The sequence below is a fragment of the Eriocheir sinensis genome, chromosome 38, assembly GCF_024679095.1.
Source record: "Eriocheir sinensis breed Jianghai 21 chromosome 38, ASM2467909v1, whole genome shotgun sequence".
In the NCBI taxonomy this organism is placed as follows: Eukaryota; Metazoa; Arthropoda; class Malacostraca; order Decapoda; family Varunidae; genus Eriocheir; species Eriocheir sinensis.
The window spans coordinates 8,162,989-8,190,488 of record NC_066546.1 but is presented as its reverse complement, the minus strand read 5'-3'; the positions used below and the strand labels follow the sequence as shown (position 1 = coordinate 8,190,488).

General features: G+C 39.7%; 1 protein-coding gene across 1 annotated transcript in view; it reads left to right on the top strand.

Annotated features, from left to right (window-relative positions):
* LOC127008804 (uncharacterized) overlaps positions 1-27,500 on the top strand; it is a 77,800-nt gene that overhangs the window by 11,903 nt on the left and 38,397 nt on the right. The gene's annotated exons all lie outside the window — the stretch shown is intronic.

Sequence of the window (27,500 nt, the reverse complement as noted above, 5' to 3'; positions counted from 1 at the left end):
CTCACTCAACCGGAAGTCCCTGAAATAGCGAGGCAGACTGGGCAAATTAACACCTGAGAGTTATCCACTGATCTGTTTGTTTGTTCGCGTGTGTGGGTGTGGGTGTGTGGGTGTGGGTGTGTGTGTGTATGTGTGTGTGTGTGTGTGGGTGTGGGTGGGTGGGTGTTATTATGCATCTCTGCCTGTGTGTGTGTTTTTTTATCCTGTCATGTCAACTTGTCTGTCTGTCTGCCTGTCTGTCTGTTTGTCTGTTGTATTTGTTTTGTTTCTGAAATTTCGCGTCCATTCACTTTTTAGTTTGTCTTAAATAATATGCCGTGAGTTATTTCATATATATTTTTTTTTCCATAAATGTCAACTCGGAGTTTTCATCACGTTTCTTTTTTTTCACGTGGCGAGTGTTATTTTTCTTTTCTTTTTTTATCAGTTTTATCAATTTTATCAATTTATTAATTTATGGAACTGTTTCGTGCATTATTATTTTTTTTTGCTGTTGTTTCATTCATTTTCCTTCATTTTGTTGTTTTTTTCTCGTTTACGTTTGTTGTTGTTGTTGTTGTTCATCCTTCACTGTTTTTTTTTCGTTTCACTTTTCTCTGCTTTCCTTTGTTTATTTCGTTTTTTCATTCTTTTTTTTTCTTTTTTCAGCTTTTTTTCCTTTCTCTTAACCCTCACCTTTACTACCCGCTTACTTGTTGTTTTCCTTTTTTTTTTGTTTACTTCTTTTCTTTCTCTCAAACCTAACCTTTACTAACCGTTTAATTATTTTTTTATTCATTTTTTTCTTTTGATAATTTTCTTCCTTTCTCTCAAGCCTTACCGTTACTGCCTGCTTACTTGTTTATTTTTCTTTCATATTTTTTTTCGGTTATTTTCTTCCCTTCTCTCAAACCTCCCCTCTCCTAATCGTTAACTTTCTTCTTTCTTTTAATTATTTCCCTTTTCTATCCTTTTTTTATTAAGTGTTTTTATTTCTTTTCATTATTTTCCTCCTGCTCATTTTCTTCCTTTCTTCAAGTCTTACCAGAAAAGGAAAAGTAAGAGGAAGGAAGGAACGACAGAAGGGAGAAAGGAAAGGAGGGAGGAAAGACAGAAAGGAGAAAGGAAGGAAGAAGAGATGGAAAGGAGGGAGAAAGGGAGGGAATGAAGAATGAAGGAGAAGTAGGCAGTTTCTCTCTCTCTCTCTCTCTCTCTCTCTCTCTCTCTCTCTCTCTCTCTCTCTCTCTCTCTCTCTCTCTCTCTCTCTCTCTCTCTCTCTCTCTCTCTCTCTCTCTCTCTCTCTCTCTCTCTCTCTCTCTCTCTCTTTTTTCTGTCTTATATTTTCACCCGCTCGGCAAGTCGGTGCGCGGCTGTCAGAACACTTCGCAGTCTTTATCTCATCCTCGTGGAATTATTCAGATAAAAGTAATTCTTCAACACTTGCTTTATTGATTCATTCGTTCCTTCATGCACTCCTTCCTTCCTTCATTCATTCATTCATTTTCCGTTCTTCGCATTACCGTTTCTCTTTTTTTTCTTCTTTCCCAAACTTTTACTTCCTCTGTTTTTTTTTATACTGTAATGCTGCGTTTTCTTTTGTTTTCTTCCTTGATGTTATATTTTCTTCCAGTCTTTAATCCTTTTGTTTTTACTCTTGAGGGCCTCCGTTTCCTCCTTCCTTCCTCCCATCCTTCCTTCCTACCTACCTCCCTTCCGTCCTTCCTTGGTTTTCCTTCACTCCTTCCTGCCTATCTTATTTTTTCCCTTCACTTCGTCCGTCTTCCTTCTATCTTTTTATTACCTTTTATCTGCCTTTTATCTGTCTTTATCTTATTCTATCTTTATCTATCTTTTTATTCCCTTTTATCTACCTTCATCTACCTTTTATCTACTTTTATTCCTTTTATCTACCTTCATCTATAGTGGGGCTGATATGTGAAAAAGATGTTCACATCTGGCAGGAAGCATGAAAATTGGTATATAAGGGTTTTAGGGTATGCCAAGTCTGATTAGATCTGGTGCCAATTGATTGGAGCAACGGAACCTGCTCAAATATGCAAATTAATGCGGCCATTGCCGAAATATCTATTTTCTGCCATATCTCGGCGAATACTACAGATAATCGCACAAATGAGGTGTCTATACCCATGTTTTGATGGTCACAGATCACTATAAAACTATTGTTTGGATGATTGAATGTGTATGTGCTATGCTAATATGAAAATTAGTGTCACCATTAATGAAAATCTATTTCCTACTCATTAAATATGGTACTATGTCTCAAAATATTGCTAGTGTAAATGCCAGTTGAGATAATATGTGTAAGGTATGGACCGTTATTGATGTAGCATAAACTTTTTATTTCACAAACAATGCAACGCAAATCAAACCACTGTCATATGAATATACGATCCTCCCACCATACACCGGTTACTGTCCCATGGCAAGTCCAATGTCCATTCAACATGTTCAATGTCTAATACACTGTCCGCCACATGCACACAACTGTGTACAGGGCAATTTGATTTATAACACTTGCACCTGCCCGTGCAGTTACTTTTGCAGGCACATTTGACAAGTTCGCGACACACTTTTGATGCTTCTCCCAAGGAGCTCCATACTGGGGACCAGGTACCTCCAACATTCTCCCAGCCCCAGTCTGCCGGAGAGGGGGTTATGACATTTGCGACCAGTGATTGACCCCACACATGGCCGGCTTGGAATGCTGCACGTTTAGCATGTTGCATCAATGCAGCGCGGGTTGGAGGGATGTTCTCTAACTTCCGGTTTCCAAAAGCGAATAGTCTTTTCCGTGCTTCATTAACTCTCAGGAGTGGTGACGTACGTTGGTAGAGCAGTACAACGAATCGCTCCAACGTGACCAAATCAGCATCACACATTGTGCTGGGTGGGAGGGATAGTCTACTGAACAGTGATTTGAAGACGTCCGATGTTCTCCATACCTCCCATGCAGTCTTTTTGCCTATTCCACAAAATGCTGACACTGTGTTACAACCTGAGATAGCGTGTAGAAACAGCAACCTTTGACAAGACTCATCGTCCAGCTCATCTGCAATGCTGTGTGCAGCTATGTACCGGAAGTGTTTCCCATGACCAAATGCGACCCACAACTCACAGTCCTTAAGGATGTTTGCTGTTCTTATGGCTAGAACAACAACATCTGTGTCTGTTGCCTGGATGAGAACTCTCTTTTGACCTTGTTGATATGCATGAGATGCATGCAGGAGCATTCTACCATCTGCTTCATCTTGTGTACATGGGGTTAGTCCATGTACATCCATGTCTGGATTGGAGAGAACCTTCTCCTGGCAGGTTGTGAGGACAAGTTTACCCTCTGGTAGGTGGCATGATGCTAACTCACTCGCGAGGAATTTGAATAGCCCTGTTTTGCTGGAGTCTACCCGGAGGAACGTTTTCCAGTTCTGCGGTAGTCGTGTGCTGGCAGCAACTCTGAGAGGTTCACCCGTACCACGTAGTTCTCGAGTACACGACTTCAAACTCCCGTCCTTGTAAACATCCCATACTACATCCAACCGGATCACAGACTGTAGCTTCGTTAAGATGTAGGGGAGGAAGATCAACTGCGCAAATTCACCAAATGTTCGGACGACTTTATTGGACTGTTTGGGATCCAAAATGTACATTAAAGCTGCTCCATCAATAATTGTAACATCAACCTCAGGTGCATCGACTGGTCGTGGTGCCAATGCCTCAAGACAGTCCATCAGATCGGCTTTGCTCGCATGGCGCATCGTGTTGTTCTCAGCGAGTGATGGTGGCCACGGATGGTTCTCGTGTTCGAAGAACGAGTCAAGGTCTCCATCTCGAGACTGGCATGAGATGTACAACCTTGAGAAGAGCTGAACATCGCTCTTCATGGCAGCAGCTTTGCTGCTCTTTTGTGAGGTCTTCATTTTGCCCGATTTGAACAGTGTCAAGTTGTTCTTCTGAATGGGGTCATAGAATGGTTTGGAAGATCCAGATATTCTCTCGTCTACGAACGCTTCATATTGTGTTTTTCCGAGTTGTTCTGCTGCTTGCATGTTATTCACCACTGTCTCAGACATTATAAGTTTTGTGTCCAATGCAACCAGTCACTACTGTCATCCAAGAAAGGGTTTCCCATCTCTTCGATTGCTTCAACAACATTTTTTGTGTTTGAAGCAAACCGTTTCTGCACACTGTGGATCTGCTCATGGTGACGGTAGTTTTCTCCACTTTTGTGTGTGTACCTGCTTTCAAACTCATTAAGAACTCTGCTGATCTCAGGACCTGCTACCATCCAACGTTTCAGAGCCGACTGGTCTTCAGTGATCCCGATAATCCCTCCATCACCTTTCAAAATTGCATTTTGTTGCTCGTGGACCTGATCATGAGCAAGTGTCGAAAATTTGTGTGAGCTTTTCTGAGTGACAAAGTTTCCTTCCACGAAGTGTTTGTTGACAGCTGGACATCGACTTTGCAGTCTCAACATATCAATCACATGGACAGTTAGCCACCTTGCGTAGTGAATATGGTCCATCGCAAACATCCATGGTATGATTTTGCCGAGGGTTTCGACATACATCTGAAAGTTGGCTTCCCGTTGAGATCTCAGAAATTGGAGAAACAGCAATTCCAGCTTCAGGACTTTGCTCCAGTATTGAAACTGTGGGTGCGCTGATTCCATGTGTTGACACCAGTTTTCGAACGTCAGTGTATCTTCTGGTGTTGCTGCCTCTTGGTGTGCAGCATACGCTAAATGATATCTGTAACCAGAATAAGATGACAGATCTAGAAGCAACTGCAACTACGTCATAGAAACAGTCGGAAATCGATACAAAGTGGAAAAAGACCCCCTTCACCAAAAAGCTCAAATTTGAGCAGGTTACTTTGATCCAATCAAATGGCACCAGATCTAGTCGGAATCAGCATACATTTAAACCTTAATATAGCAATTTTCATGCTTCCTGCCAGATGCGAACATCTTTCTTGATATTTGTCACATATCAGCCCCACTACTACCTTTTATCTACTTTTATTCCTTTTATCTACCTGCCTATCTGTCTGTGAGTCTGTTTGTCTGTTTGTCTATCCTTCTGTGTGTGTTTAGGTTGGGGGGGGAACATCAACAGACTACTCTTCTTTTTCATTTTCCATTTCACCTTCCTTTTCACTCTCCATTTCACCTTCCTTTCCACTCTCCATTTCACCTTCCTTTTCACTCTCCATTTCACCTTCCTTTCCACTCTCCATTTCATCTTCTTTTTCACTCTCCATTTCACCTTCCTTTCCACTCTCCATTTCATCTTCTTTTTCACTCTCCATTTCACCTTCCTTTCCACTCTCCATTTCATCTTCCTTTCCACTCTCCATTTCACCTTCTTTTTCACTCTCCATTTCACCTTCTTTTTCACTCTCCATTTCACCTTCCTTTCCACTCTCCATTTCATCTTCTTTTCACTCTCCATTTCACCTTCTTTTCACTCTCCATTTCACCTTCTTTTTCACTCTCCATTTCATCTTCCTTTCCACTCTCCATTTCATCTTCTTTTTCACTCTCCATTTCACCTTCTTTTTCACTCTCCATTTCACCTTCCTTTCCACTCTCCATTTCATCTTCTTTTTCACTCTCCATTTCACCTTCTTTTTCACTCTCCATTTCATCTTCTTTTTCACTCTCCATTTCACCTTCCTTTCCACTCTCCATTTCATCTTCTTTTCCACTCTCCATTTCATCTTCTTTTTCACTCTCCATTTCACCTTCTTTTTCACTCTCCATTTCATCTTCCTTTCCACTCTCCATTTCATCTTCTTTTTCACTCTCCATTTCACCTTCCTTTCCACTCTCCATTTCATCTTCCTTTCCACTCTCCATTTCATCTTCTTTTTCACTCTCCATTTCACCTTCCTTTCCACTCTCCATTTCATCTTCTTTTTCACTCTCCATTTCACCTTCCTTTCCACTCTCCATTTCATCTTCCTTTCCACTCTCCATTTCACCTTCTTTTTCACTCTCCATTTCACCTTCTTTTTCACTCTCCATTTCACCTTCCTTTCCACTCTCCATTTCATCTTCTTTTTCACTCTCCATTTCACCTTCTTTTTCACTCTCCATTTCACCTTCTTTTTCACTCTCCATTTCACCTTCCTTTCCACTCTCCATTTCATCTTCTTTTTCACTCTCCATTTCACCTTCTTTTTCACTCTCCATTTCACCTTCCTTTCCACTCTCCATTTCATCTTCTTTTTCACTCTCCATTTCACCTTCCTTTCCACTCTCCATTTCATCTTCCTTTCCACTCTCCATTTCACCTTCTTTTTCACTCTCCATTTCATCTTCCTTTCCACTCTCCATTTCACCTTCTTTTTCACTCTCCATTTCATCTTCCTTTCCACTCTCCATTTCACCTTCTTTTTCACTCTCCATTTCACCTTCCTTTCCACTCTCCATTTCATCTTCCTTTCCACTCTCCATTTCACCTTCTTTTTCACTCTCCATTTCACCTTCCTTTCCACTCTCCATTTCACCTTCTTTTTCACTCTCCATTTCACCTTCCTTTCCACTTTCCATTTCACCTTCCTTTCCACTTTCCATTTCACCTTCTTTTTCACTCTCCATTTCACCTTCCTTTCCACTCTCCATTTCACCTTCTTTTTCACTCTCCATTTCACCTTCCTTTCCACTTTCCATTTCACCTTCCTTTCCACTTTCCATTTCACCTTCCTTTCCACTTTCCATTTCACCTTCCTTTCCACTTTCCATTTCACCTTCTTTTTCACTCTCCATTTCACCTTCCTTTCCACTTTCCATTTCACCTTCTTTTTCACTTTCCATTTCACCTTCCTTTCCACTCTCCATTTCACCTTCCTTTCCACTTTCCATTTCACCTTCCTTTCCACTTTCCATTTCACCTTCCTTTCCACTTTCCATTTCACCTTCCTTTCCACTCTCCATTTCACCTTCCTTTCCACTTTCCATTTCACCTTCCTTTCCACTTTCCATTTCACCTTCCTTTCCACTTTCCATTTCACCTTCCTTTCCACTTTCCATTTCACCTTCCTTTCCACTTTCCATTTCACCTTCCTTTCCACTTTCCATTTCACCTTCCTTTCCACTTTCCATTTCACCTTCCTTTCCACTAACCATGTCACCTTCCTTTCCACTTTTCCATTTCACCTTCCTTTCCACTTTCCATTTCACCTTCCTTTCCACTTTCCATTTCACCTTCCTTTCCACTTTCCATTTCACCTTCCTTTCCACTTTCCATTTCACCTTCCTTTCCACTTTCCATTTCACCTTCCTTTCCACTTTCCATTTCACCTTCCTTTCCACTTTCCATTTCACCTTCCTTTCCACTTTCCATTTCACCTTCCTTTCCACTTTCCATTTCACCTTCCTTTCCACTTTCCATTTCACCTTCCTTTCCACTTTCCATTTCACCTTCCTTTCCACTTTCCATTTCACCTTCCTTTCCACTTTCCATTTCACCTTCCTTTCCACTTTCCATTTCACCTTCCTTTCCACTTTCCATTTCACCTTCCTTTCCACTTTCCATTTCACCTTCCTTTCCACTCTCCATTTCACCTTCCTTTCCACTCTCCATTTCACCTTCCTTTTCACTTTCTTTTCATCACCCTAACAACTTGTCCTACGCTCTCTCTGTGTGTCTGTCTGTGTGTGTCTTTTTTTTCCTTGTATTAACGTGGCCTTCTCTCAGTCCTGTTCCTCCCTCTCCCTCTCTCTCCCTTCCTCCCTCCCTCCCTCCCCCCCCCTCCCTCTTGTTACCCGAAACTCGATTTGAAGTTCGAACAATTGTGTAAACTAGAGAGAAACTTCCTTCTTCTCCTTCCTTCTTCATTCCCTCCCTTTCTCCTTCCTTTCCTTCTGCTACTCCTTCCTTTTTTCCTTTCTGTCTTGCCTCCCTCCTCTCCTTTCATTTCTCTCTTCCTTCTGTCTTTCCTTCCTTACTCTTATTTTTTCCTTTTTCTTTCCTTCTTTTCTGTTTTTTCATTCCCTCTTTTATTCAGTAATTGTCATTTTTTTGGTCTCGTTTACTCATTTTCATTCTTCTTCCTTTATTATTTCTCTTTTTACTTTCCTTTTCTTTTCTATCTAGTCTATTTATTTAGTTTTTTCTTTTCTTTCTTTTTCTTTATTTTATTTTCTTCCTTTCAAGCGTTACCTTTACTGCCCGTTTACTTCTCTTCTTTCTTTCCTTCATTCCTCTTTTCCTTACTTCATTCCTTCCTTCATTCCTTCCTTCCTTCATTCATTCATTCATTTTTTCCCGTTTTTTTTCCTCTTCTCAATATTTTTGTCCCATTCATTCTTTCTTTCATCTCGCCAGACTTCTTTTTTTTTTTACGTCTCTTAATCAGTTTTCTTTGAGTCCGTGATTATCAAATTATTATTTCCAACTTTTTTCAATTAAGGTTTTTGAGAAAGTTTTCCTCGATGGCGTCCGCTCCGAAATGCTTTATAGAAGTTTACTGTTGTTGTTGTTGTTGATGTTAGTGTTGTTGTTGTTGTTGTCATTATCGTTATTACAGTTGTCATTGTTATTATTGTAGTAGTAGTAGTAGTAGTAGTAGTAGTAGTAGTAGTTGTTGTAGTAGTAGTAGTAGTAGTAGTAGTTGTTGTAGTAGTAATATTTCATCATAATCATATACAGAAAGTTTAGAAAAAAATACAAATAATTCATTCATTGGAAAAAGCAAAATCGAAAGGTGTTGCCAAGTGCATATTTCTCCTCCTCCTCCTCCTCCTCCTCCTCCTCCTCCTCCTCCTCCTCTCACCACCAGCAGGTAGTTCAATCTCCTTCAGGAATTCATCATCTGCTCTCTATTTCCTCCTCCTCCTCCTCCTCCTCCTCTTCCTGACGCCCCAATCAGTCAGCAACAGCCCGAGGTAAATATTGGCTGACGGCGGCATGAAGACAGTTAAGAAGCGGCTGACGCAAGGTCGAAACTCCCTCACATTCCTGACACATTCTGGCCCTTATGTGAAGTCCCTCCCGCCTCTCCCTTCTGTCTTTTTCCCTCCTCGTCCTTCCCTCCTCCTCACTCCTCCTTCCTCTCCGTCACCTCCTCCTTCATGAGATACTGCTGCAGTCATATTTATTTTGATGTTTTTTTATCCTTTTTTTTCTTCTTTTCGATATTTTGTTTGGCTTTTTTTTAGAATGCGTGATTTCGTGGATTTTCTTTTTTTGTTTGTTTGTTTTCGTTTGGTTTGAGGAATTGTGGATTATTATTATTGTTACTGTTATTATCATCATTCTACTTCTTTGTCTTCGTCTTATTATTATTATTATTATTATTATTATTATTATTATTATTATTATTATTATTATTATTATTATTATTATTATTATTATTATTATTATTATTATTATTACTATTATTTTCATCGTTATTGTTGTTGCTGTTTGTGTTATATTTCTTTTTCATCTTCATTTTCTTATTCGTTTTCATATTTCTTTTATAATCATTGCCGTAAAAAAATAAAAAATAAAAAAACATGAATAATTAGAAGTACTCAAGACTGACACCAAAACACGTGTTAGTCATCCTTTTAACAAGGTCATCGCGGGTCATTATGTACTCGAAGACGTAGTCCTGATGACTTAATGACGGAGTGACGATGACTTAATGAAATAATGGAGTGGAAGGGACGCGAAAAACACCTGAGCTATCTAATTAAGGTGGAGGGAATGTTGATACCTGGAGAAAAGGAGGAGGGAGGAAGAAACATACCTTGGAGGAGAAGAAGAGGGAGAGGAAAAAAGAGGAAGGAGAGAAGGATGGAGAAGGTAGAGATTACGTTAGTGGGACGAAGAGAAAAAATGTTGACAAGTGGAGGAAAAAGAAGGAGGAAAAGATGAAGAGAGAAAGAGGAAGAGAAGAGGAAGGAGAGAAGGAAAGAGAAGAGAGAGTTGATGTTGGTAGAGCGAAGAGAGGAAAGGAGAAGGAATACTGATAACTAGACAAAAAGAGGAGGGAGGAAACATACATTAGAGGAGAAAAAGAGGAAAAGAGAAAAGAAAGAGAGGAAGAGAAAAGGAAGGAGAAGAGAGAGAAGATATTGTTGGGACGAAGGGAAGAAGGGAGAAGATAAATATTGAGGGAAAGAAAGACAAACACACAGACAGACAGACACAGTGACACAGATAGACAGACAGACAGACAGACAATTGATGAGATTTAATTTCCTGCACTAAAAGGGAGCGAATGGCCGCCACTGATTAAAATATACGTAATAAAAGAATAATGAAAATCTGCAAGAGGAATTAGAAAGAAGGGGAGAGAAAAATGACGATAATGATTGTAACAAGATTGGAGAAAGACGAATGGAGACACATACATACATACTTACATACATACATACAAACGTACATACATACATACATACAGAGATGGATTGATAGGTAGATAAATAGAAAGTTCTCACAAATTATAGATGAAGGAAACTGATATCCATAAAAGTATAGATGAAAGAAATTAAGATCCTAAAAACTATAAGTGGAAGAAGTTGACAGATACCACAAATTATAAGTTAGATAGATTAATAGATCCTACAAACTATAGACGACTGAAATTCATAGATCCCATAAAGTATAGATGAAATAACAGATCCCACAAGCTATATATGAAAGACCTGACAGAACCCACAAATTATAGATGAAAGAAATCGACAGGTCCCGCAAACTATGGATGAAATAAGTCGACAGATCCCAAAACTATAAATGAAAGAAAACAATAGATCCCACAAACGACAGACGACAGAAAGGGAAAGTGAGACAGAGAGACACAGGTGTATGTATAATGAAGTAAATCGGTGAGGGGAAGGGACACAGAATAACAAGGTGTGGGACGGATGGTGACGCGATCATTAACTCATAGGAGAGAGAGAGAGAGAGAGAGAGAGAGAGAGAGAGAGAGAGAGAGAGAGAGAGAGAGAACAAAACATCCACATTCACTGGCTAATTAAGAGGTGATTAAGATGATTACCTGTGGAGATGAACGTGTGTAGGGCTCTGAAAATGGTCTCACCTGATTGGCTGACGCGCATCCCTCTTCTGAGCTGTGATTGGTTGGATTTGATCACGTGGTTTTGATGTTTTTTTTATTGGTAGATAATGTTTTGAAGGGTTATGATTCCTCTCTCTCTCTCTCTCTCTCTCTCTCTCTCTCTCTCTCTCTCTCTCTCTCTCTCTCTCTCTCTCTCTCTCTCTCTCTCTGGCACTCATTTTGGCTCCCTTGGCTCTGTTTCTTGGCACTCTGGCGTTCGCTCTGTCTGTTTGTATTTTTTTTGTCTGTCTGTAAATCTATGTCTTTGTTTCTGTGTGTGTGTGTGTGTGTGTGTGTGTGTGTGTGTGTGTGTGTGTGTCCCATTTTCTGCTTCATTATTTGCGTATGTCTCTATCTGTTTTTGTCAGTGTCTTTATCTTTCCTTTGTGTATTTCTGCTTTTCGTTCTGTCTGTCTCGCTCTCCTGAGTCGTCATATATTGTTATTCTTTCCCATTATTTCGGTTTCTTCGCTTACTTATTTTTCGTCTATAATCTTTTTTTTTTTTTTTTTTTTTGTCTTATCATTCCTTTGTACTTGTTATTTTGTTAACCTTCTTTTCTTCTTACGTTTCGGCCAATGGTGCCCGTAGGCATTTCTTGGTGGAGCCTGATGGTCATCCCCGCCCGTTGTGGCGCAGGGAAGTGTTTATAGTGGCGCCATGTTGCTTGACTTGCGGTACTGAAAATTACAGCAATTTAATCAATAAATTATAATATTGAGTTAAATAGAAAAAATAAAGAAAGACAAATAGAATTTTCGATAAAAAATATATAATGTAGAATAATTCATAATAAAAACGAAAAAAAAAATATATGTCAACATTTATGAAAGTCAAGAAGGATGACAACACTAAAGAGATTAGACGAAAGAGACAAAAGAGATGAACATACAAACAAACACACGCACACACACACACACACACACACATATGCCAACGTTTACACCCCTCCTCATCCCCCTCCCCCCCTCAAAAAAAAAGCAGAAAAAAGCCAGAGACAAGACAGCCGAGACACGAGGGAGAGTAAAACAAACAGCAACAAGAGCAGAGCGAGATAAGAAAACGCCAAGCCGCAGCGACGAGCCATTATCGTAAGAAGCGGCCTCTTTGTGCACCTGTGGCGGCCTTACCTGGCGCTCTCTCTCTCTCTCTCTCTCTCTCTCTCTCTCTCTCTCTCTCTCTCTCTCTCTCTCTCTCTCTTTGTACCATATTATTACGTTTTTTTTCTATTTTCTTTTCTTTTTTCTATCGTACTTTATCTTCTTCATTCTCTTTCGTTCTCTCTCTCTCTCTCTCTCTCTCTCTCTCTCTCTCTCTCTCTCTCTCTCTCTCTCTCTCTCTCTCTCTCTCTCTCACACATGCCGGTTGGTTATATTTTTCCCTTTAATAAGGCGGATGACTTGGCAAAGGCGTTGGGAAAAGTGGATGCTCTCTCTCTCTCTCTCTCTCTCTCTCTCTCTCTCTCTCTCTCTCTCTCTCTCTCTCTCTCTCTCTCTCTCTCTCTCTCTCTCTCTCTCTCTCTCTCTCTCTCTCTCTCTCTCTCTCTCTCTCTCTCTCTCTCTCTCTCTCTCTCTCTCTCTCTCTCTCTCTCTCTCTTCATCTCTCTACTTTCCTCCTCTTCCTCTCCTCTTAAATATCCTTCCTTCTTTCTTGTTTTCTTCTCTCCTCTCCTCCTTTCTTTCTCTTTCGACCTTGTACTTCAGTTCTCCATCTATTCCACTTTTTGTTGTTTTCTTCTTTTCTCCTTCCTCTTATACTTTACCTTTCCTACTTCCTTTCCCTCTCCCTCTTTCTACCTTTTTTTTTTTTTTGCATTCTTCCTCCTCTCATCCTCCTCTTCATCTCTGTCCATTTTTTCCATCTTCCCGTTTTTTTTCCGTTTTTTTCTCCCTCTTTCATTTCATTTCTCTTTCCCTTTTCTTTATCTCCTTTCCACTTTCCCTCTCCCTCCCTTCTCCTTCCTTCATTCCCTTTCTCTTTCTTCTCTTTTTCTCTCTCCTTCCCACTCTCTCTCTCCCTCCCTTCTCCCTCCTTCCCTCCTCCATTCCTTCATTTCTTTCTCTCCCTCACACTCACTCAAACTGTCACACGTGGAACGCTTAAATCTATTATTATTATTATTATTATTATTATTATTATTATTATTATTATTATTATTATTATTATTATCATTATTGTTGTTGTTGTCGTCGTCATTGTTGTTGTTGTTGTTGTTGTTGTTGTTTGTGTGGTGTTGATGCTGTTGACACACACACACACACAGACACAGACACACACACACACACACACACACACACACACACACACACACACACACTCAAGGGAGAGGAGATATTAGCCTGTCTTGAGCAGCACAAAACCCGAGGCATCTTTGTCCCTTACAGGTGGAAGAAGAGGAGGAGGAGGAGGAGGAGGAGTAGGAGGACACGTAAAGGGAAGGAATAGATGAAAGGTCGGAAAAAAATGAAGAGGAGAAAGCTGAAAAACATGAAGGGAGAAGATGAAGAAGTGTAGAAAAGGAAGAAGAAACAGGAAAAGAAGAGAAAAGAAAAATAACTATGGAATAACGAGGAAGAGGGAGACAGTGAAGGAAGACGGTTAATTAAAGACATGAAAGAAATGGGAAGGACGATAAAGGAGAGAAAGAGGACATGAAAAACAGAGAAAAATTAAAAGTCCTGCGGAAAATAGAAAGAAAAGTGAAACCATGAAACATATGACAGAAAAAGAGGAGGAAAACAACGAAGGAAAAGAAGAGGAAATCAAAAGAGGAGAAACTATGAGGAAAGAAGAAATATGAACAAAAATAGTTGAGGAAATGAGAGGAAAGAGAACGATAAAGAAGAAGAACAGGATAAAACGTAGAGGGGAAGGAGAAAGAGAAGAAAATAGCTGTTTTGTTTCTGGAGAGGATATCATTGAGAGAGAAATGAAAAGGAAAGAATCATATTGAACAAGAATAAAAGTGGAAATGAGAGACAAGATGACGATTAAGAAAGAGAATAAGATAAAACGAAAAGAAGAGGAGAAAGGGAAGAAGAAGTAGATGATGTTTCGTTTCTGAAGAGGAAATCATAGAGAGAGAAATGAAAAGGAAAGAATCATATTGAACAAGAATAAAAGTGGAAATGAGAGACAAGATGACGATAAAGAAAGAGAATAAGATAAAACGAAAAGAAGAGAAGGGGAAAAGGAAGAAGAAATAGATGATGTTTTGTTTCTGAAGAGGAAATCATAGAGAGAGAAATGAAAAGGAAAGAATCATATTGAACAAGAATAAAAGTGGAAATGAGAGACAAGATGACGATAAAGAAAGAGATTAAAATAAAACGAAAAGAAGAGAAGGAGAAAGGGAAGAAAAAGTAGATGATGTGTTTTTTTATAATATTCTTCCCCTCTCAGCTGACATTTAAGAGGCCAGAGGTTGGATATAAATAATAACAAAAAATAAATAGATACATAACTCACGAGAAATGAAAAAAAAGCAACAGTAAAAAAGGGAGAAGATAGAAGAATGAAAAGAAGGAAGGAGAAGAGAGAGAAGATGTTGGGACGAAGGGAAGAAAGGAGAGGATAAATATTGAGGGAAAGACAGACAAACACACAGACAGACATACACAGTGACACAGATAGACGGACAGACAGACAATGGAGGAGGAGGAGAAGAGGGAGAGGAAAAAAGAGGAAGGAGAGAAGGAAGGAGAAGGTAGAGATCACGTTAGTGGGACGAAGAGAAGAAATGTTGATACCTAGAGAAAAAAATGGAGGGGAAAAAGATGAAGAGAGAAAGAGGAAGGAGAAGACAGAAGAGGAGGAGGAGGAGCAAGAAAACAAAAATGAGAATGAAAATAAGGAAATGAGAAGAAAACGGAGAAAAATGAAGGATAAACAGTAAAAAGAGAAGCTGGAGGAAGAACAAATAAAGAAAATATAATAGAAGAAAGAAGAGAAAATAGAAGAGAAAAAAATAGATAGAAGAAATATCGTCATTTTTTTCACTATTATAAACTTCATATTTTTTTTCTTTCATATAATTTCTCTAATGTATCAAGTCCAGTGTGTCGTTATTGTTGTTGTCGTTGTTGTTATTGTTGTTATGTCTGATTACGGTCATGTCATCTATAGCTATACCGATTATCACCTTCCTTATATAAGTTCTCGTTTTATAGGTCAAGTTTTTTTATATCAAGTTCTTTTTTCGGAAGTTCTTTGACGTGTTTGATCGAAGCGTAAATGGGAAAGGATGAAGGACGTGGAGGAGAGGGAGAAACGCAATAAAAGGAGAGTTAAGAGAAGAGGGAAGAAACGGTGCCAAAATTGCATGAGGTGTGAGGTGCCAACAGAGAGAGAGAGAGAGAGAGAGAGAGAGAGAGAGAGAGAGAGAGAGAGAAGTGATACAGAAGAAGAATGTGGAAAAGAAAGAAGCTCAAAGATAGAGAAAAGAGAAGAAATAGAAGTAAAGAAACAAAACCGCAGAAAAAGAAAAAAAAAGAGAGAAATCAGAAGAAAGAAGGAAAAGAAAGTAATGAAAAAGGAAATAAAGAAAAGTAGAAGGAAGGAAAAAAAAGAAGAAAAAGAAAAAAACAAGAAAACAAGAGAGAGAGAGAGAGAGAGAGAGAGAGAGAGAGAGAGAGAGAGAGAGAGAAGAATCACCCACCCATTTCATCAAACTTGACCCACCTTTCTCTTTTTTTCTCTCTCAAGTTAAAATTTTCATAATCGTTTATATAGGAAAATTGTTTACGAAAAGATAGGTGACAACAAAAGGCTTTATGAAACCCTCTTAGGTGAAGCCTCAGAGGAGGAGGAGGAGGAGGAGGAGGAGGAGGAAAAGAAAGAGGAAGAGGAGGAGGAGGAGGAGGAAGAAGAAGAAGAAGAAAAAGAAGGAACAGAGAAACAAGGAAAATGAAAAGAAGAACAAATAGGAAAAGCACAATATAGAAGAAGAAAAAAAAGTCGATGAAAGGAGAAAAAGAACGAAATATAGAAGAAGGAGAAAATGAAGCAAAAATGATAAAAAGGGGGAAGATAGAAGAGGAGAAGCAGAAACAAGAAAACAAACACAAAGAATGAAAACAAAGAAATCAGAAGAAAACGGAGAAAAAGGAAGGAAAAACAATAAAAAGAGAAGCTAGAGGAAGATAAAAACAAAGAAAATGAAATAGAAAAAATCAGAAGAGAAGAAAAAGAAAAAGAAGAAAAAGTAATCGAAAAAAAATAAGAAAAAAGAACAGTGGCGAAAAGGCAAGAGAAAAATACGAAAAAGGGAAGATAGAGGAAGAGCAAATAAAGAAAGAGAAAACAAGAAAAAGAAGAAAAAAGAGGAATCGAAGAAAGAAGAAACAGTAACCAAAACAAGTGCAAGATCAAGAACAACAAGAGGAAGAAGAAAGAGGAGGGAGCGAGCGCGCGTGGACGGGTTGACAAAGCGATCTCTTAGACACGAAGGAGAGGTAGAAAAGTGCAGCGCCGTCAATCTGCCCGTCCTTACCTGCCGCCCACGCCCTGCCATCACCTGAGAGAGAGAGAGAGAGAGAGAGAGAGAGAGAGAGAGAGAGAGAGAGAGAACGAAAAGAAAAGATGGAAGAAAAGTTAACAATGGGAAGAACAAAAGAAGATGAGAGACAGACAGATAGATAGATAGATATATAGACAGATGGAGACAGATAGAGAGTGTTTATATTATTATTGTTCCCTTTGCTGTTGTTGTTGTTGTTGTTGTTGTTGTTGTTGTTGTTGTTGTTGTTGTTTTTGTTTCTAGTTAGCGTCCAAGGCGGAGAGATCAAACGCTCCAATCGTCCTTGAATTATCACGTGATTTGTGGCTAAGAGAGAGAGAGAGAGAGAGAGAGAGAGAGAGAGAGAGAGAGAGAGAGAGAGAGAGAGAGAGAGAGAGAGAGAGAGAGAGAGAGAATGAGGAGATTTGACATATAAGTGTGATTTGCACTGAGAAACTACAGTCTTGGGGTTCATAGTCTACGATGCATAACCTAATAATAAAGTCCATAAAAGAAGAAGAGAAAGTTTAGTGATTTTATATAGACAAAATATGTGTGTGGATAAATATATGATGCACTTCCCTCTCTCCCTGAATAATATGAAGTGCTTTATCAATTCACCGAAAACACTTACCAATGAAGCGCACGAAGAAGGATATGTGACATTCCAGTTTGTTGTTATTGAATGTAGAAAAGTTGTTTATGTGAATGAATATATGTCAGATGCCAAACTCTCTCAGAATATAAAAGCACAGCAATGTATCTGGTCCCTTACAATCTTATTATTAAATGTACTAAAAGGAAGTAATAATCCCTCCGGTTCTTAATAGTATTTTTTTTGTGTTGAAGAATAGTTTGTATCTTGATTAATTAAATCCGTATCGAACCGTGAGCAGATTATGTGTAATTAAGAACAGCACAGGCGAAATGCGATGTAGAGAGTCATTAGAATAATTGATTGATATATTGATTGATTGGTTAACTGATTTTGTAGATATATTTTTACACAATCTACTGAGGATAACACTAAATTTCATATCAACACTCAACGTGGTTCCTTTCATTTTATTTAGTTTGGTAAAGTTAAATTAAGTTGCGTTGTTAGTGTTTTTGGTATACATTCTTTACGAAGATAACTTAAAACTACATATCAACACCAATTTCCAGCGTTATCCCCTACTTTATATTCCGTTACGTTAATTCTGCTAAAACAAAACTACTCATAAAAAACACCAACATAAATACTTCGCTGTAAAGGAGAGCACTACCCTTACGTAACTACAGAAGACGTGTATGTTACGTGTACTGTACGGCGCTCAGAGTTACGTAACGCGCAATAGAAACAAATAACCTCCTTTCCCTTGTGACCCTACTCTCTCTCTCTCTCTCTCTCTCTCTCTCTCTCTCTCTCTCTCTCTCTCTCTCTCTCTCTCTCTCTCTCTCTGTGTGTGTGTGTGTGTGTGTGTGTGTGTGTGTGTGTGTGTGTGTGTGTGTAGGCCTCTTGAGATAGTATTACGTGACCAAGCCTGTTTTTTTTTTTCCTCGAGGTTATCCCTGAAGTAGTGAGTGTCTTATCGTATAAACAAAATAAGTAAGAACAGTTGACCTAATCTTTATATGAAACACGCCAAGGGAAATCAACCATAAGAGGAGGAGGGGGAGGAGGAGGAGGATGGAGAAGAGAAAGATGAAGAGAAGGAGAAGGGAGAAGAGGAAAAAGAGATGAGGTTATTCACTAGTTAATTATCATCCACTAAGTGACAAACAAACATTGACTGATGACTTAAAGAGGAGAAAAACCAATGACTGAGAGATAATTAATTTTGGCTAACCAGTAAAACAAGAAAAAAACCGCAAAATAAATAAATGCCAAAGGATAAAAAAAAATTAGGCTATATTTATCAACCTTACACACACACACACACACACACACACACACACACACACACACGTCAGCTTTCCTCTCCTCCTTTCCTCTTTCTCCTGTTTCGCGTCACGCATCACATCTTCGCGGATATTTTTAGCCCGGAGTTATCTTTGGTCAAGGTTGGGACGCTGGGAATGGCGTCACCCGCGGCTTTTAGGTTAATTAATGGACAGGAAACGATGCATTGATTTAAGCCAGATGAGGAAGGGGAGAAGGAAAGGTAGAGTAAAGAAAACGCTACCAAATGAAGAGGAGATTGTGGTAGATGTTTGCTAGTATGTAGGTACGCAGCGTTGTAATTAGTATGTGAATCTAATGAAGAAACTACTTTGGAGAATTAGGGTGAAATGTAATAATGAAGTAATGTGCAAGAAAATAAGTAAGGTTTTGATCATTTTACTTCATATGTCATTTTTTTCTTTGCCTACCTGTTTTAGTTTTGTATGTAGTTTATTTTCCTTAGATTAATACTGATACGAATAGGTTTTGTTTGATATACCTGTCTTAATTATCCGGCAAGGTTTTCATTTCTATTCCCTGATATGTCTGCTGATTGGAATGGTGAAAATGAGATGGTGAACTTACTCTCAACTCCGAGAAATTCCAGGTAGAGTTTCCAGGTAGTTTCCAGCCAGGGCTTCCAGTTAGTTCCTTTAGATGGAGTTTCCAGGTTCAGTAAATTTGATGTTAAGGAGAGATGGATGAAAAAAAATAGAGAGAGAAGGAGAAAAGACGTTTGGAGTTGTAAAGGTAAATTTTTATACAAACTAATACATTTTAAAGGGTGTAGGTATGTTAATTAAGGCAAACAGGTGTATAGATAAATTAAGTGATTAGAATGCAGATGAGAGAAGACCAGTACAGTGAAGGATAATTGAATAACTAAAGATTGAAATATCGATAAATGACACACACACACACACACACACACACACACACACACACACACACACACACACACACACACACACACACACACACATCTCATATATAATTCCTTTGACGTTATTTGGTTTTCTTATCATATTCACTGATAGAAACGGTACGAGCAAACAAATGTAGAAAAGTACGCATTTGATAATCGTTTTATATCTTGGTTGATAAATTCCCCTTAATTGAAGTTCACTCATATGTGCTTTTAAAATCCCGATATGAAAACTGATGAGGAATAATACCCTAAAAATACTAAGCACGCCATTTAACTCTTGAGAAGGTATAAAAGTATGTTTCTCCTTTCGTAGAAGAGGAAGCAACAAAATTATAAAAAGGAGTAAAAAGGAAAGGGATATAAAAAAGTAGAAGAAATAAAAACACACAAAAAAAAAGAAGAAGCAGAAGAAAGAATACAAAGAAGAAAAAGAAGACCTAGTTATAGATTAGAAAAATTCACAACACATTCTGAAAAAAACAACAATAACAAAAACTAAAACTGAAACAAAAAAGAAAATCAAAGCAGACCAAAGAGGGAAAAGCTGACAAACAAGGATCCGATCATGTTCCAAAGGCGATTCGATCCTGTTAGAGTAGCGTCAGGAAGGGATTTGTGTTGCGTCCCGCCCCCTCACCCCTCGCAACACTCGCCTCGGTGTGTGTGTTGTCGTCAGGTGCTTTGGAACACTCGTCATTCCCTTCAGTAATGCAATGTAGGTCATGTTGATAGTGGTGGTGGTGGTGGTGGTGGTATGTTGGCAAGTCTCAATTTTAGTTTCTCTCTCTCTCTCTCTCTCTCTCTTTCTATAGCTATTACGGTTTTTTCTTACGAGAGAGAGAGAGAGAGAGAGAGAGAGAGAGAGAGATTTACATAGAAAATAAGACCACACAGACCCCATGGTCCAGACTTGTTGGTCTGTCCTTAAACCTAAGTGATTTTACATTAATCAGAAGACTCCAAACGTTGCATTTCTACTCTAGTTGATATTAAGTTGAAGGAAGTGACGGTCGAGCTTATTTTTGAAGGAGTCAATCGTGTTACACTGGACCACTGATGATGGGAGCTTATTCCATTCTCGCACTACAACGTTGGTGAAGAAAAATTTGGTGCAGTCTGAATTTACTTGTCTACATCTGAGTTTTACGCCATTGTTCCTCGTGCGCAAAGTGTCATCGATCATAAACAATGTTGATCTGTCTACATTCGTGAAACCATTAAGTATTTTAAAACATTCGATCAGTTTTCCTCGGAGGCGACGTTTCTCAAGAGAGAACATGTTAAGGGTAGAAAGCCTTTCTTCGTAGGATTTGTTGCGCAAGGAAGGGATAATTTTCGTTGCCCGACGCTGAACACCTTCTAATTTAGCAATATCCTTTGCATGGTGGGAGACCAAACTGTACCGCATATTCCAAGTGGGGTCTGACTAAACTGTTGTAGAGCGGAGTATTACATCTTTATTCTTAAATAAAAGTTTCTTTTAATGAAGCCCAACATTCTGTTCGCTTTATTTGCTGCATCGATGCATTGCTGTGAGAATTTGAGGTTTGACGCGATTTTGACCCCAAGTCCTTGACGCATTGAACGCTTTTGAGTTTAACGCCGCGCATTTCGTAATCAAACTTTTTATTCCTCGTTCCAACTTGAAGGACCTGGCACTTGTCTACGTTAAAGGCATCTCCCATCTATCCGACCAAGTTGAAATTTTGCAAATCCTCTTGGAGGCTTTGCCTGTCTTCGTCAGTGAGAACCGAGTTACCAATCTTTGTGTCGTCTGCAAATTTACTAATGCGGTTATTGAGTCCAACATCCACGTCGTTGATGTAAATAATGAAGAGCACTGGGCCAAGAACCGAGCCCTGAGGGACGCCACTAGTGACAGGCGCCCACTCTGAGTTAAATCCGTCAATCACTACTCTTTGTTGTCTGTTGCTCAACCAATTCGCGATCCATTGGTTTACCTGACCGTCAATACCTATTTGTTTTAATTTGTAAAGTAATTTATGATGCGGGACTTTATCAAACGCTTTCTGTAAATCAAGATAGACTACGTCCAGTGATTTGGTTACGTCATAAACAGTGAAGAGGTCGTTATAAAAGGTTAATAGATTTGATAGGCAGGATCTTTTATTTCGGAAGCCATGTTGTGAGTCCCCAATTAATGAGTGGCTTTCAAGGTAACTCACAATTTTGTCTCTAATTATGCCCTCAAGTAGCTTACCTACAACCGAAGTTAGACTAATGGGCCTGTAATTACCTGGTACTTTTTGTCTCCTTTCTTAAAATCGGTGTCACGTTAGCCTTTTTCCAATCTGAAGGACAATGCCTTGTCGCAAGGACATATTGAATACGGTTGTGAGGAGAGATAGAGTTGAGAGAGAGAGAGAGATAAACTGTCCTTTTGTGAGCTACTTTCCTCTTACCATACACCAGCTGCAAAGAGAGAGAGAGAGAGAGAGAGAGAGAGAGAGAGAGAGAGAGAGAGATTCATTCAAGTTCCGTAACAGGGAGGGGAAGAGAAGGGAGTAAAGAGAAAAAAAGGAGATTGAGTGGTAGGAGGAGTAGGAGGAGGAGGAGGAGGAGGAGGAGAAGGAGGAGGGGGAGGAGGAGGAGGAGGAGAGAATGAGTGCCAAGCTTTATCGCGCATGGAGGAAGAGGCGGATGAGAATGAGAACGAAGGAGAAGAGAAGAAGAAAATTAGAAGGGAGGAATGAAGGGAAAAGAGAGAGAGAGAGAGAGAGAGAGAGAGAGAGAGAGAGAGAGAGAGAGAGAGAGAGAGAGAGAGGTTTGTTGGGAGTAATGAATGAAAGACAGCCGGGTAAGTTGTAAAAAAAAAAGAGACAGAATGGAGAAAACAGAAGTAGAGAGAGAGTAAACGCGGAGAATGAAACATAATAAAGGAAGAAGTAAGGAAGATATGAATGAAGGAAAAGTAGACGTGGATGAGGAAAACAATAATAAGGAGAAAGAAAACAGATAAGAAGAGAAACAGGAGACAAGGAAAGATAAACAGAAGGGAGAGAACAGACAAAAAGAGACACTAGATACTTAAAGAATGAGAAAAACGAAGAAAATGAAAAGAGAAAGACAGTTAACGTGAAGAATGAGGCAGAAAGAAGGAAGAAAATAGGAAAAAAAAACAGTAGAGAAAAAGGGAAGGGAAGATACCGAGGGAGACAGAGAAAGGTAGACGTAGAGAAAGGGAGAGGAGGTAGAGAAGGGGAGGAGAAAGAAAGGGGAAGAAAGAAAGAGAGGGAGAGAGAGAGACCCGTGCCAACCTGCCTGAGAGGGGCCGCCAGCACGCCGCGTCGTCCCTCTCCCTGAGACACGCATGAATTTCCTACCGCCGCGAGTTACGACACCTGGCAATAAGACACCTGGCCGCCGCGCCCGACCTTATAAATTTGTCTTTAATTCTCCCGCCCCTTGTGTGTGTGTGTGTGTGTGTGTGTTCCCTTCTCCCTTTCCTTGTCTTCCCTTCTTCCAACCCCTTGTGCATAATCTCTCTCTCTCTCTCTCTCTCTCTCTCTCTCTCTCTCTCTCTCTCTCTCTCTCTCTCTCTCTCTCTCTCTCTCTGTTAATCTATCTATCTATCTATTTATCTGTATCTGTCTACCTATCTATTTATCTATTTATCTATATCTATCTACTTACGAGTATCTGTCTTTAAATCTGTCTCCATTTCTTCTTATTATTATTATTATTATTTTTCTTCTTTTCTTCCCTTCCTTCTCCTCCCAGTCCTCCTTCGTCTTCCCTTCTTCCTCCTCCCTCTCCTCCTCCTTTTCTTCCCTATCCTAAGTGTGAGGTAATGTCTTACTTTTATTTGCCTTATTTATATTTGTTTGTCTTTCTATCACAGTAATTGCACCACTTCACCTTTATTCATATTTACCTCAAGGGAGCTCATATATACATTTAATTACCAAAAGATGTTCCGTACAGGTAAGATCCCCTCCATCCTTCTCTCGTCGTAATTAACCTGCGCGCGCACGTGTTTCTGTTATTTTTTTTTTCGGAGCCTTCATCAGTTTTTACCTGTACGCTAATACCTGTCGCCTCTAATGAAAGTGAGTAAGATAACCTCGTAAAATAGCGTAAATTACATGCATATATTGTTACTTTTTCTTTACTCTCTCTCTCTCTCTCTCTCTCTCTCTCTCTCTCTCTCCCAGTCTTCATTAGCTTATTCTGAGAAGCACTCCTTCCTCGGTCCTTTAATATACGCTAACTCATTCATCTAACGCGAGAAATAATAGGAGCATAAACATAATTAAGACATACTCGCTAAGCCATCGGTTCCGTGTTGCCTTCCCTTCGGTTCCCATTGATTTCCCCTTTCATCCAACGTGTATTTCCGTCCCTCTTGAACTTTTCCTGTCTCGAACATAATGTATGCGTGTAAGAGGTATGTTCCAGCCACTGCCACAAAGTCGAGAGAGAGAGAGAGAGAGAGAGAGAGAGAGAGAGAGAGAGAGAGAGAGAGAGAGAGAGAGAGAGAGAGAGAGAGAGAGAGAGAGAGAGAGTAGAACACGTTATATTTATCTGGCCATGAATCTGCCTTCCCTTTATTTTTCCACACAAGTCAGAACATTCGCAATTGTGGAGCTTAATTTATATTCCCGCGGCGTGTTCCGGGAGAGAGAGAGAGAGAGGGAGAGGGAGAGGGAGAGGGAGATATAGAGACAAAGAAAGAGACAAACACACAAAAAACATAATCCTCTTTTAAACATTCATCTTTTCACACGCACGACTCATAAACACTAATTTTCTTTGACGTATATTAATTAAGTCGAAACACAAAGATAAGATATAATAAACAAAATAAAACTAAACACATTTGCACGCAACATTCGCTTAGTAATATTCATCTTTTTTTTCACACAAGCAACACGTAACATTAATTTTCTTTTATATATCTTAATTAAAACTGAACACAGCGGTAAGATAATAATACACAAATGGAAACAACACACAGACAAAATATAGTAGCTTGGAAACAGAACACAAAGATTTAATAAACGAAGGTAAACTAAACACTAAGATAAGATACAGAAGAATGGAAACTGGTAAACACAAAGATAAGATAACAGTTAACTAAAGGAAACTAAACATAAAGATAAGATATAGTAAAGAAATGGAAACTAAACAGAGATATAGCAAACGAAAGGAACCTGAACTCGCTCGCACCTTCCAGCAACCCTCTCGTGACCCTCCTCCTCGCGTGTCATCGAATGCAAAAAACACTTCGGAATGTGAAAAAATAATGACTCCCCCAACGCCGCTTTCCTTGTACGAGCACCAAGCGACAAGCGGAAGGACGTGGAAAAAGGGGGAGCGAACACTATGGTACACGACAGGGGCATGCAATAACACGGAACACTCGGTAAAGAAGGTAATGCGATTCCATCTACGCTGTCTTCTCTTCCCCGGTAATGGGATCAAAGGTATAAGCATCAGACTCCATAAACGGATTAATACCTGACGATCATTCATTAGCAGGTAAATTTTTGGCCTTTGCAGGGAGAAAAAGTGGAGGATTTTTCTGTTTTTATAAGCGGAAAAAAAGGTTTATTTAGACCTTATGATGGGACGTAGGGCGACGAGGGCGTGATAGGAGGAAGGGACGAGGCAAAGACAAAAAACAAGGGTCGGTGTGTCGCCTAACGAGCTTATTAGAGGCGACCTTAACGACGTCATTAGCGATATTAAGGAGTAGCGCCGGATTGGGAAACTGTCGACGAAGATTAGTTTTCCGGCTGACGGCACAGATACAGACCCGTCCAGAGACAGAAACGGTGGAAGGGATGCTGATGGTGAAAGGATGAAGGGAGAGGGAAGGAAATATGGACAAGACTGAAACGTGCTGGTCAGTCTGAATGTATACAACGGATGATAGAGTTGATAATGAGGAGATGAAGAGGAGGATAAAGAAGACGAAGAACAAGAACAAGTGCTAATTTGTCCTGTTATTCCCAAATGTATAAAATGTTCGAATGAGGGCAGTTAAAATAAAAATGGGCAGAGACTTTTTTAGGGCATACAACAGTAACACCAAAGAATGACAATAATACTAACAGCCCAATTAATGATAAAAGAAGAAGAAGAAAAACAAGAACAAAAAGGAAAAGAACAACAGGAATGATAATAATGATGATAATAATGATAATGTTGATGGTAATAATGTCATCCTCGCCTCCTCTGACGTAACAGGTTTTGACATCATTAGCTGCCAGTCATTACGCAATTATGAACGAGGAAAAAGTGTTATTAGCTTCTTAATATATTAGCCAGGACATCACGGCGGCGACGGGACACTGCAATTACTCTGACGAAATGGTTGAGCAAGGCCACACACACACACACACACACACACACACACACACACACACACACACACACATTTTTTCTTCTTCTTCTTTTTCTTCTTCTTTTTCTTCTTCTTGTTCTTCTTCTTCATTAACTTTATCAATATCTAAGTTGTTATTATCATTGTTACTTTTAGTGTTATTGTTTGCTCGAAAGAAAAGAAAAAGTGACCAATTTTTACTTTACTCTGTCCACTTACACACACACACACACACACACACACACACACACTCACCTCCAATTAAGGGACAGGTAGTGAAGCGTGTGCATTATTGAGTCTCAGAAAAAGGTTGATATATTTTGTGCTGCGTCAGGTGTGTGTGTGTGTGTGTGTGTCTGTGTGTGTGTGTGTGTGTGTGAAAGGGAGCATAAGAAAGAAAAGAATGAAAGGCGAAGAAGAATTGTTAAAAAATGAAAAATATGACAAACAAAAAGAAAAGAAAAGAAAGGGGAAAAGGAATGAATGAAAGTGAGAATGATGAGAAAAAAATAAAACACAACCTGATAAAAAAAAATAGAAGAAAAGAAAATAGTAGAAAAGGAGGAAAGAAAAAATGAGAAATATGATAAATAAATAGATAAAGAGAGAGAGAGAGAGAGAGAGAGAGAGAGAGAGAGAGAGAGAGAGAGAGAGAGAGAGAGAGAGAGAGAGAGAGGCGGGGTTACATTAAGATAAGGTGCACAGAAAGACGGAATCGTTTAAATATGCAGTAAAGAGGAGAGGGAGCGTGAAGATCTGCGTAAATAATTAATAACGGTAATAGCTCCCTCCCTCCTTCCCTCCCTCCCACTATTAACTCCACCTTCTTCCCTCCCTCTCCACGTGATTCCCTCCTTAACTTCCTTCTCCACTTTCTCATTCCCTTCCCCATCCCCCTCTCCATCAAAATCCTCCTCCTCCACTTCTTCCTTCCTTCCCTCCCTCCGCCTGGTCCCATTCCACTAATATTCCTTCTCCACCTGTCCTTCCCTTCCTCTCTTTCACTCTCTCTCTCTCTCCCGCCCCCCATAAATCCCTCCTATTCCTTCCCCAGCCTCCCCCTTCCTTCTTTCCTCCTCTCCCTTCTTCCCCCTTCTTCCTCTCCTTTCCCTCTCTTTCTTTTTCCTCTCCCTTTTCACAACATCATGAGCCTCAGTAGATATCCCCCCCCCCCTTCTTCCTCCCCTCTCTCTCTCTCTCTCTCTCTCTCTCTCTCTCTCTCTCTCTCTCTGTTACTTTTTTCGACAAACAATTTGGGAAACAACATTGACAGTAGTGAGGGAAGGTTCCGACGCTCGGGGGGGGGCTGCTTCCACCATCTCTAATTGGTGTAACTGCCACAGTTTCGTTCATAGTAAGAAATATCAAAATAAACATTTCAAATGTTCAGCAGATTCTCCTGCAAACGGAACATCCGACGCGTTGTTCCCGGCACTTGCCTCGTGGCGGGCGACACCGGCGCCGGGGCGAGCCCCGCGAACATAAGAACATAAGAACGCAGGAGTCTGCAAGAGGCCGGTAGGCCTGTACGAGGCAGCTCCTTTGACCCTAAGCTCCCGTGTATCTAACCCCACCTAATATCGCTGTCCATGAATTTATCTAGTCTATTTTTGAATGTGACAATTGTATTGGCACTCACCACATGACTGCTAAGCCTATTCCACTCATCCACCACCCTGTTAGTAAACCAATTTTTGCCTATGTCCCTGTTGAATCTGAATTTATCCAGTTTAAACCCGTTACTTCG